Source organism: Arachis ipaensis, chromosome B08 (genome assembly GCF_000816755.2).
Source record: "Arachis ipaensis cultivar K30076 chromosome B08, Araip1.1, whole genome shotgun sequence".
NCBI classification, from domain to species: domain Eukaryota; kingdom Viridiplantae; phylum Streptophyta; class Magnoliopsida; order Fabales; family Fabaceae; genus Arachis; species Arachis ipaensis.
In genome coordinates this window covers 106,580,641-106,589,678 of record NC_029792.2, presented here as the reverse complement: position 1 = coordinate 106,589,678, position 9,038 = coordinate 106,580,641, and positions in this window count along the sequence as shown.

Genomic DNA, 9,038 nt, shown 5'->3' with positions numbered 1-9,038 from the left:
GCTGGACGCCAGATTTGGGCAGAAGGCTGGCGTTGAACGCCAGTTTACGTCATCAATTCTTGGCCAAAGTATGGACTATTATATATTTCTGGAAAGCCCTGGATGTCTACTTTCCAACACAATTGAAAGCGCGCCATTTCGAGTTCTGTAGCTCCAGAAAATCCACTTTGAGTGTAGGGAGGTCAGAATCCAACACCATCAGCAGTCCTTTTTCAACCTCTGAATCTGATTTCTGCTCAAGTCCCTCAATTTCAGCCAGAAAATACCTGAAATCACAGAAAAACACACAAACTCATAGTAAAGTCCAGAAATGTGAATTTAACATAAAAACTAATGAAAACATCCCTAAAAGTAACTAGATCCTACAAAAAACATACTAAAAACAATGCCAAAAAGCGTATAAATTATCCGCTCATCACTCACCGTCACAGGTGCGAGCTTCCAGTTTTTTTACTTTCCATTTGTCTCTGCTCGTGCTTCTTGCCTTTGGGTCACAGGGTCAGTACCATTTGCCTCTGGTCATGCTTCTTTCTTTCGTATCTAATTTTTTTAATTAGTTGATAATTTCTTTACAATTAGTTGATAATTACTTAATAAGTTGATTGGTGCTGGTAAATAATGTCATACATATTTGATTGATTGATTCTCACGAGAAATAATCTTATGTAAACGAAGCCATTTGGCGATAGTTAATCTTTGATGATACATAACTATCCAACAAATGAGCTTCAATTCACGCATTCACTATTAATATGAACTTGATTTGTGAAACTAGAATGCACATTGATTTCTGCCTCTTGATGAATTCTATGAATCTAGAATGCAATGCACTTTGAAATTTTTCCTGAGTGTGTGGTATTTGAGATTGAAATTACCCAAATACAGAAAGATTTTTGGAGATTTGCATTGGCTTTTGTTTCTGTTCTGTTGTTAATAGTATTGTTGTTTCTAGTTTTTTACTTTGAATTATTTTTATTCTACTGTTAATAGCATTGGCTACTGTTTCTAGTTTATTTCATAGTAATTAGCAACAAATTTTAGTATGTGAGATAGATAAGGCTGTTTTGGTAGGGTAGTTTATGATATTTTTTTGGTAAAATGAAAGTATAGTAGGTTAAGATTTTAGGATTCGGTTAGAAAGGTGATGGTTCTATATATGTGTCATATAAGTGTCATTTATGGTTTGTAGGGATCTTGGGTATGATATAGGTTAAATACATGTTTTTAAGGTTATTGAGCTTGTGTTTTGACAGTGAGGAGTACTAACGTCACAATCTTCTCTTGGAGACCCATCTTTGAATTGCAACATTCCCCTTCAAATGTAATCAATCATCAAGCAATCATATCTCACAATAAATATCTCAACTTCTTTTTTTAATTACTTTATTTGGGCACCCACCTTTTTTAGCTTTTTCCTTTTTAATTTAATTTTTTTTCAACCCCAGATTTATTTGCATTGTTGAGACCCCTTTTATGTCCTTGGGAGTCTTTCATAGTTCACAAATTTTTGGCTTTGCACTTAACAAAATGACAAAGGTGTTGGGGTCATAGTCATACATTAACTTTGTTTTATTAACTTTATTTCTCCGAAATAAGTGATGGCTTGTTTGTGTTCCTTGGCTTTGGATCTTTGTTAGTTTGTTCATTTGACTGAATTCGGATTACATTTGAGTCTACCAAGTACTTGGAGTAATATTAAGCTGCAATTATTTTTAAGCATTACTTTTCTTGCATTTTCCCCTTTTTTTCGATTATGTTTTTCATTTTTAATCTTGTTTTTTATATTTTTTGATGCAGAGTGCCTCATATAGAAGACTATGTTTGAATGATGTACCTTGCTTTATATACAGATATATTTTCCTCCAGGGTTGTGGTTGTTTGATGCTTTTGTTGGCATCTTTTGATATTTTGGGGTGGTTGTTTTAGGGAGATTTTTCAATGGTATTCTTTTGATGTTTTGAGAATGATTAAATGTTATATAGATTAGCTATTGTCATTAGATTTATAAAGAACCAAATTCTAGTTATAATGAACCTATATAGTTTAAAAAGACTTTAGTATTAATTTTACTTTTAAAAAAAATTATGGTTTGAATATTAGATTTCTAAAAACTGGTTTTAAAATTGGATTTTTGGTTAAAAAGTCGGGTTTTAGAAATTGGATTTCTAACAACTGGTTTTAAAACTGGATTTTCTGAAAAAATACGGATTTTAAATTTGAATATTAAAAAATCGTATTTAAAACCAGTTTATATATAAAATTGTATTTAAATATTAAAATCGGTTTGAAACCGATTTTATTTTTCCAAACCGGTTTAGAACTGGTTTCTCTTTTTAATTCAGTTCCAGTTTGGTTTCATGAACCACAAAACAGGTTCTAAAGTGGATGGAGTTTGGATTTTTCAAAATCCAAACCATGCCCACCCCTAATTTTCTCAAGCACTCGGGCTGGTAAAATATCTCATAGTAGGGATTGACTACTTCACTAAGTGGATTGAGGCATAACCTTTTGCATCTATCACAGCTCAAAGAAGTAAAAAATTTCTCTTCAAAAATATTATCACCTGATTCGGAGTCCCATACTCCATCAATACAGACAATGGTACTCAGTTCACTGATTTAACCTTTAGAAGCTTGGTGGCAAGCCTTAAGATAAACCATCGATTCACATCGGTAGAGCATGCTCAAGCCAATGGACAAACAGAAATTGCAAAGAAAGTCATATACTGGCAGGCTCAAAAGAAGGCTCCAAGATGCGAAAGGAGCTTAGGTAGAAGAACTCCTCCACGTCCCTTGGACATATTGGACAACTTCTCATTCTACAACGGGGAATATCCATTCCGAATTGCTTATGGAATAGAAGCCAGGATCCCCATAGAAGTCACCGAAGAAAGTTCAAGGGTAAAATTCTACAATAAAGTAGGAAACATCCAAGCTCAGAAAGAAGAGCTCGACCTCTTGCCAAAAATTTGGGAACAAGCTCGGGTAAGGGAGGAAGCGTTGAAACAAAGGATGTCCACAAGGTACAAAAAGAAAGTCATCAGAAAAAACTTCGCAACAAATGACCTTATTTTGATAAAAAAATGACATCGGGATACAGAGGTCGGGTGACGAAAAGTTGGCTGCAAATTGAAAAAATGTTAGTACAAAGTGTCCGACCTACTAGGGAATGAGTGATAAACCACAATTTTATGGTTTATTTTGGATTGAGATGAGTGAATTTTATCAATTCTTTTCACACTTATTCACCAAATTGCATGCTTTTATGATTTCTTCCTCACTTATGCTTAAGAGTTTAAAACATGATTTCTAAGCCTTAAAAATATTAATTTTTTATTCTCTTCTATTACCATTCGATGCCGTGATGCATTTGTTGAGTGATTTCAGGTTCTATAGAGCAAAGATAGATTGGAAGATAGAATGGAAGCATGCAAAAGTGGAAGACTCATGAAGAATTGAAGATTTGAGGATTTGGCACTCATACGTATGCATGACTCATGTGTACGCATGACCCGCGGATAACTCAACTTGCGTGTACACATGACATGAAGCATGTGATTTACTTAGAAACGCATGTGCTAGCAATTTCTTGGGCACAAATCAACTGAATTCTGAAGGGAAGGGGGCCAAAAACTGAATGGGGGATGGAGACACTAAAGGATTCACACATAACAATTAATTTTTAGCTAGTTTTTGTTCTTAGTTTTTCTAGAGAGAGAAAATCTCCCTACTCTCTAGGTTTTAGTGTCCTTTGATCATCTTTTATTCTAATTCTTGCATTAGATCTTGTTTAATTGTAGTTTGGTTATCTTGATTATAATTTTTCTAGTCTAATTTCACTTGAAAATCTTGCTAGTTATTTTCTCTTAGTTTGTTAGTTTGTGAACCTTGTTAATCTTGAATCTCCATTAATGCATTGAGGTTTTCATGATCTATATGTGTTATTTGAGTTGTTATTATTGATAATTAGTAGTGGGTAGATTTAATTGTGCCTAATTTTCTTAATTGCATGATGTTCTTTTTTCTTGCTCACCAATTAGTAGTGGGTAGATTTAATTGTGCCTAATTTTCTTAATTGCATGATGTTCTTTTTTCTTGCTCACCAAGTGTTTGATAGAATATTTACCGTGATTATGGAGTAGATTTTTCTTCTTGGCTTGGGGGTTGAGTAACTGGGGACCCTTGAGTTGTTAATGTCCAATCTCGATTGTTAATTTAGGATCATTAGTTGGATTGGTTTCCACTAACGCTAGTCTTTCACTAAATTAAATTAGTGAGTTGGCTAGAATTGTGGATTGAAATCAATTATGCCCTCTTAACTTTCCTTTCGATGTTAGAGGATAACTGGTGCACGAAATTGTAAATCACACTTTTCACAACTCGTACCACTAACCAGCAAGTGCACTGGGTCGTCCAAATAATACCTTACGTGAGTAAGGGTCGATCCCACAGAGATTGTCGGCTTGAAGCAAGCTATAGTTATTTTGTGACTCTTAGTCAGGAAATTAGTAATAAAAATGGTTGGGTTTATGAAGAATAAATAACATAAAATAAATAATACTTGTTATGCAGTAATGGAGAATAGGTTGAGGTTTTGGAGATACTCTGTCTTCTGAATCTCTGCTTTCCTACTGTCTTCTTCTTCACACACGCAAGGCTCCTTCCATGGCAAGCTGTATGTTGGTGGATCACCGTTGTCAATGGCTACCATCCGTCCTCTCAGTGAAAATGGTCCAAATGCGCTGTCACCGCACGACTAATCATCTGTCAATTCTCACTCATGTTAGAATAGGATCCATTTATCATTTTGTGTCTGTCACTACGCCCAACACTCGCGAGTTTGAAGCTCGTCACAGTCATCCCGTCCCAGATCCTACTCGGAATACCACAAACAAGGTTTAGACTTTCCGGATTTCAAGAATGCTGCCAGTTAATTCTAGCTTATACCACGAAGACTCTGGTCTCACAAATTTGAATGCTCTGTTGTCAGGAGATGCAATCAAACGCGTGAACCAGGAATCAAAGAGATACACACTCAATCTAAGGTAGAACGATAGTAGTTGTCAGGCACGCGTTCATAGGTTGAGAATGGTGATGAGTGTCACAGATCATCACATTCATCTTGTTGAAGTGCGAGTGGATATCTTAGAATAGAAACAAGCGTGATTGAATGAAAAACAGTAGTAATTGCATTAATCCATCGAGACACAGCAGAGCTCCTCACCCCCAACCATGGGGTTTAGAGACTCATGCCGTAGAAAATACAAGTTCTGATGTAAAAATGTCATGAGGTTACAAATGAATCTCTAAAAGTGGTTTTTATAATGAACCAGTGACCTAGGTTTACAGAAAATGAGTAAGCTAAGATAGATAGTATAGAAATCCACTTCCGAGGCCCACTTGGTATGTGTTTGGGCTGAGCACTGAAGCTTCGACGTGCATAGGCTCTTTCTAGCATTGAACTCCAGCTTTTATGCCAGTTTGGGCGTTCAACTCCAAATTTTATGCCAGTTCTGGCGTTTAACGCCAGAAAAGGGTAATGAGCTGGCATTTAAACGCTAATTTGCGCTACCAAATCTTGGACAAAGTATGGACTATTATATATTTCTGGAAAGCCCAGGATGTCTACTTTCCAACGCAATTGAGAGCGCACCAATTGGGCTTCTGTAGCTCCAGAAAATCTATTTCGAATGCAGGGAGATCAGAATCCAACAGCATCTGCAGTCCTTTTTCAGCCTCTGAATTAGATTTTTACTCAGGTCCCTCAATTTCAACTAGAAAATACCTGAAATCACAGAAAAACACACAAACTCATAGTAAAGTCCAGAAATTAAATTTTGCTTAAAAACTAAAAAAAATATACTAAAAAGTAGCTAGATCCTACTAAAAACTACCTAAAAATAATGCCAAAAAGCGTATAAATTATCCGCTCATCACAACACCAAACTTAAATTGTTGCTTGTCCCTAAGCAACTGAAAATCAAATAGCATAAAAAGAAGAGAATATACTACAAATTCCAATTTATCAATGAAACTTAGTTCCAATTAGATGAGCGGGACTAGTAGTTTTTTGCTTCTGAACAGTTTTGGCATTTCACTTTATCCTTTGAAGCTCAGAATGATTGGCATCTATAGGAACTCAGAATTCAGATAGTGTTATTGATTATCTTAGTTCAGTATGTTGATTCTTGAACACAGTTACTTTATGAGTCTTGGCCATGACCCTAAGCACTTTGTCTTCCGGTATTACCACCGGATACATAAATGCCACAGACACATAACTGGGTGAACCTGTTCAGATTGTGACTCAGCTTTGCTAAAGTCCCCAGTTAGAGGTGTCCAGAGCTCTTAAGCACACTGTTTTTGCTTTGGACCACGACTTTAACCACTCAGTCTCAAGTTTTTCACTTGGCACCTTCACGCCACAAGCACATGGTTAGGGACAGCTTGGTTTAGCCGCTTAGGCCAGGATTTTATTCCTGTGGGCCCTCTTATCCATTAATGCTCAAAGCCTTGGATCCTTTTTACCCTTGCCTTTTGGTTTAAAGTGTTATTGGATTTTTCTGTTTGCTTTTCTCTTCTCTTTCTTCTCTCTTTTTTTTTGAATGGTTTTTCTATTCACTGTTTTTTCTTGCTTCAAGAATCAATTTTATGATTTTTCAGATTATCAATAACATTTCTCCAAGCGGATCCAGTAGCCAATTTGAGGGATTTCTGGGAGGAACTCTTGTGCCCTCCTTTTGATGGAGTTATCTTGCACTTGTTGTCCTTCCATTGATTTCTTGGTGATTGGGTGCTCAACTGGGATGAACTCATCTACTCCCATCTTTACCCCAGCATCTTTACATAGCAGAGAGATTAAGTTTGGGTAAGCCAATTTGGCTTCAATGGAGTTCTTATTTGCAATTGTATAGATCTCACAAGAAATCAGATGATGAATCTCCACTTCATTTCCCAGCATAATGCAATGAATCATTACTGCTCTTTTGACAGTGACCTCAGAGCGGTTACTAGTGGGCAGTATAGAACACCCAATGAAGTCCAACCAGCCCCTAGCGACTGGTTTGAGATCTCCTCTCTTGAGTTGGTTTGGGACATCTTTTGTGTTGGTTATCCATTTAGTTCCAGGGAGGCATATGTCCTCTAGAACTTGGTCCAACCCCTTATCTACCCTCACCATTCTCCTATTAAAGGATTCTGGATTATCTTGTAGTTGAGGTAGTTTGAAGACCTCTCTTATTTTGTCCAGGTGGAAGTAAATAATCCTTCATCTGACCATAGTTCGAAAGGTATGAAAGGCGGTTCCAGTTATTCTCTGCTTATCTGTCAGCCACAGATTTGAGTAGAATTCCTAAACCATGTTTCTTCCAACCTTTGTCTTAGGATTGGCTAGGATTTCCCAACCTCTGTTTTGAATCTGTTCTTGGATCTCCGGATATTCATCTTCTTTCAGATCGAACTTAACTTTCGGGATCACTGACCTCAAACCCATTATTTTGTGATAATGGTCTGCATGTTCTTTGGTTAAGAACCTTTCTTGATTCCAAATGGTTTTGGATTGTTCTCTTTCTTGCCTCTTGGAGTGGTTTGTTTTCCTTTAGGGGTCATGATCTTGGTGAAGTTTTGCTCAGTGATCACAAAAATACACCAAACTTAGAGGTTTGCTTGTCCTCAAGAAAAAGAAAGGAAGAGAGAAGAATAGAGGTGAGACAAATTCGAATGGTGGAGGTATGGGGATGGCCGAACGTGTATTTAAAAGTGGAGGGGTGGGGTTTCAAAAATTTTGAAAAAGATATGATAGGAAGATATGATTGGAAAAAAGATGAATCATTATATGAAAAAGATGAAATTTTAAAATTCAAAAGATATGAAAAAGATATAAAGAAGTGAAATCTTAAAAATTGTTGATGCATCTAAAAATTAAAAATATGATGAGTTGGAAAAGATTTGGAAAGGAATTGAAAAGATAAATGAGTTTTTGAAAAATATTTGGAGAGGATTTGAAAGAAAATTGAAAAGGGATTTAGAAGATTATTAAATTTTTGAAATTGAGTGTGATTGATGAAGGTTTGTAACATGTTTATGCAAAAAATTATGAGTTAAAATATGAAAGTTTGAAAAAATTTGAAGTGGAAATAAAATATCCTCTCCCTGCCCTTTCTGGCGTTAAACGCCCATATGTTGTCCATTGTGGGCGTTTAATGCCCAGCCAGGTACCTTGGCTGGCGTTAAATACCAGAAATCCTTTATCACTGGGTATTTTTCTAAACGCCCAGGATGCTGCAACTCTGTCGTTGAACGCCCAGAATGGTATCTTTACTGGCATTAAACGCCCAGAATGGTGCCCATTCTGGCGTTTAACGTCCAAAATACCCCTTACTGGCATTTTCGTGCCAGTGAGCTCCTTTTCTCTGCTTTATGCTCTAAATCCTTCAGTAACTCTGTGAACTCCTGCAATTGATAATTAACCTTGAAGATAATTTATATCAAACTCCTATAATTATTATTTAAATAACAAATAAACTCTACTACTGGCTGGGTTGCCTCCCAGTAAGCGCTTCTTTATTGTCTTTAGCTGGACTTTACTGAGCTTTAATCTAGTCTCAGTTTTGAGCATTCTTGCTCAACATTGCTTTCAAGATAATGCTTGACTCTCTATCCATTAACAATGAACTTTTTATCAGAGTCAATATCCTGAAGCTCTACATACCCATATGGTGACACACTTGTAATCACATATGGTCCCCTCCACCGGGATTTTAATTTCCCAGGGAATAATCTGAGCCTAGAGTTAAACAGCAGAACCTTCTGTCCTGGCTCAAAGACTCTAGATGACAGTTTCTTGTCATGCTGCCTTTTTGCTTTCTCTTTGTAAATTTTTGTATTTTCGAAAGCATTGAGTCTGAATTCCTCTAGCTCATTCAACTGGAGCAATCTTTTCTCTCCAGCTAACTTGGCATCAAGGTTTAGGAATCTGGTTGCCCAGTAGGCCTTGTGTTCTAGTTCCACTAGCAGGTGACAGGCTTTTCTATACACAAG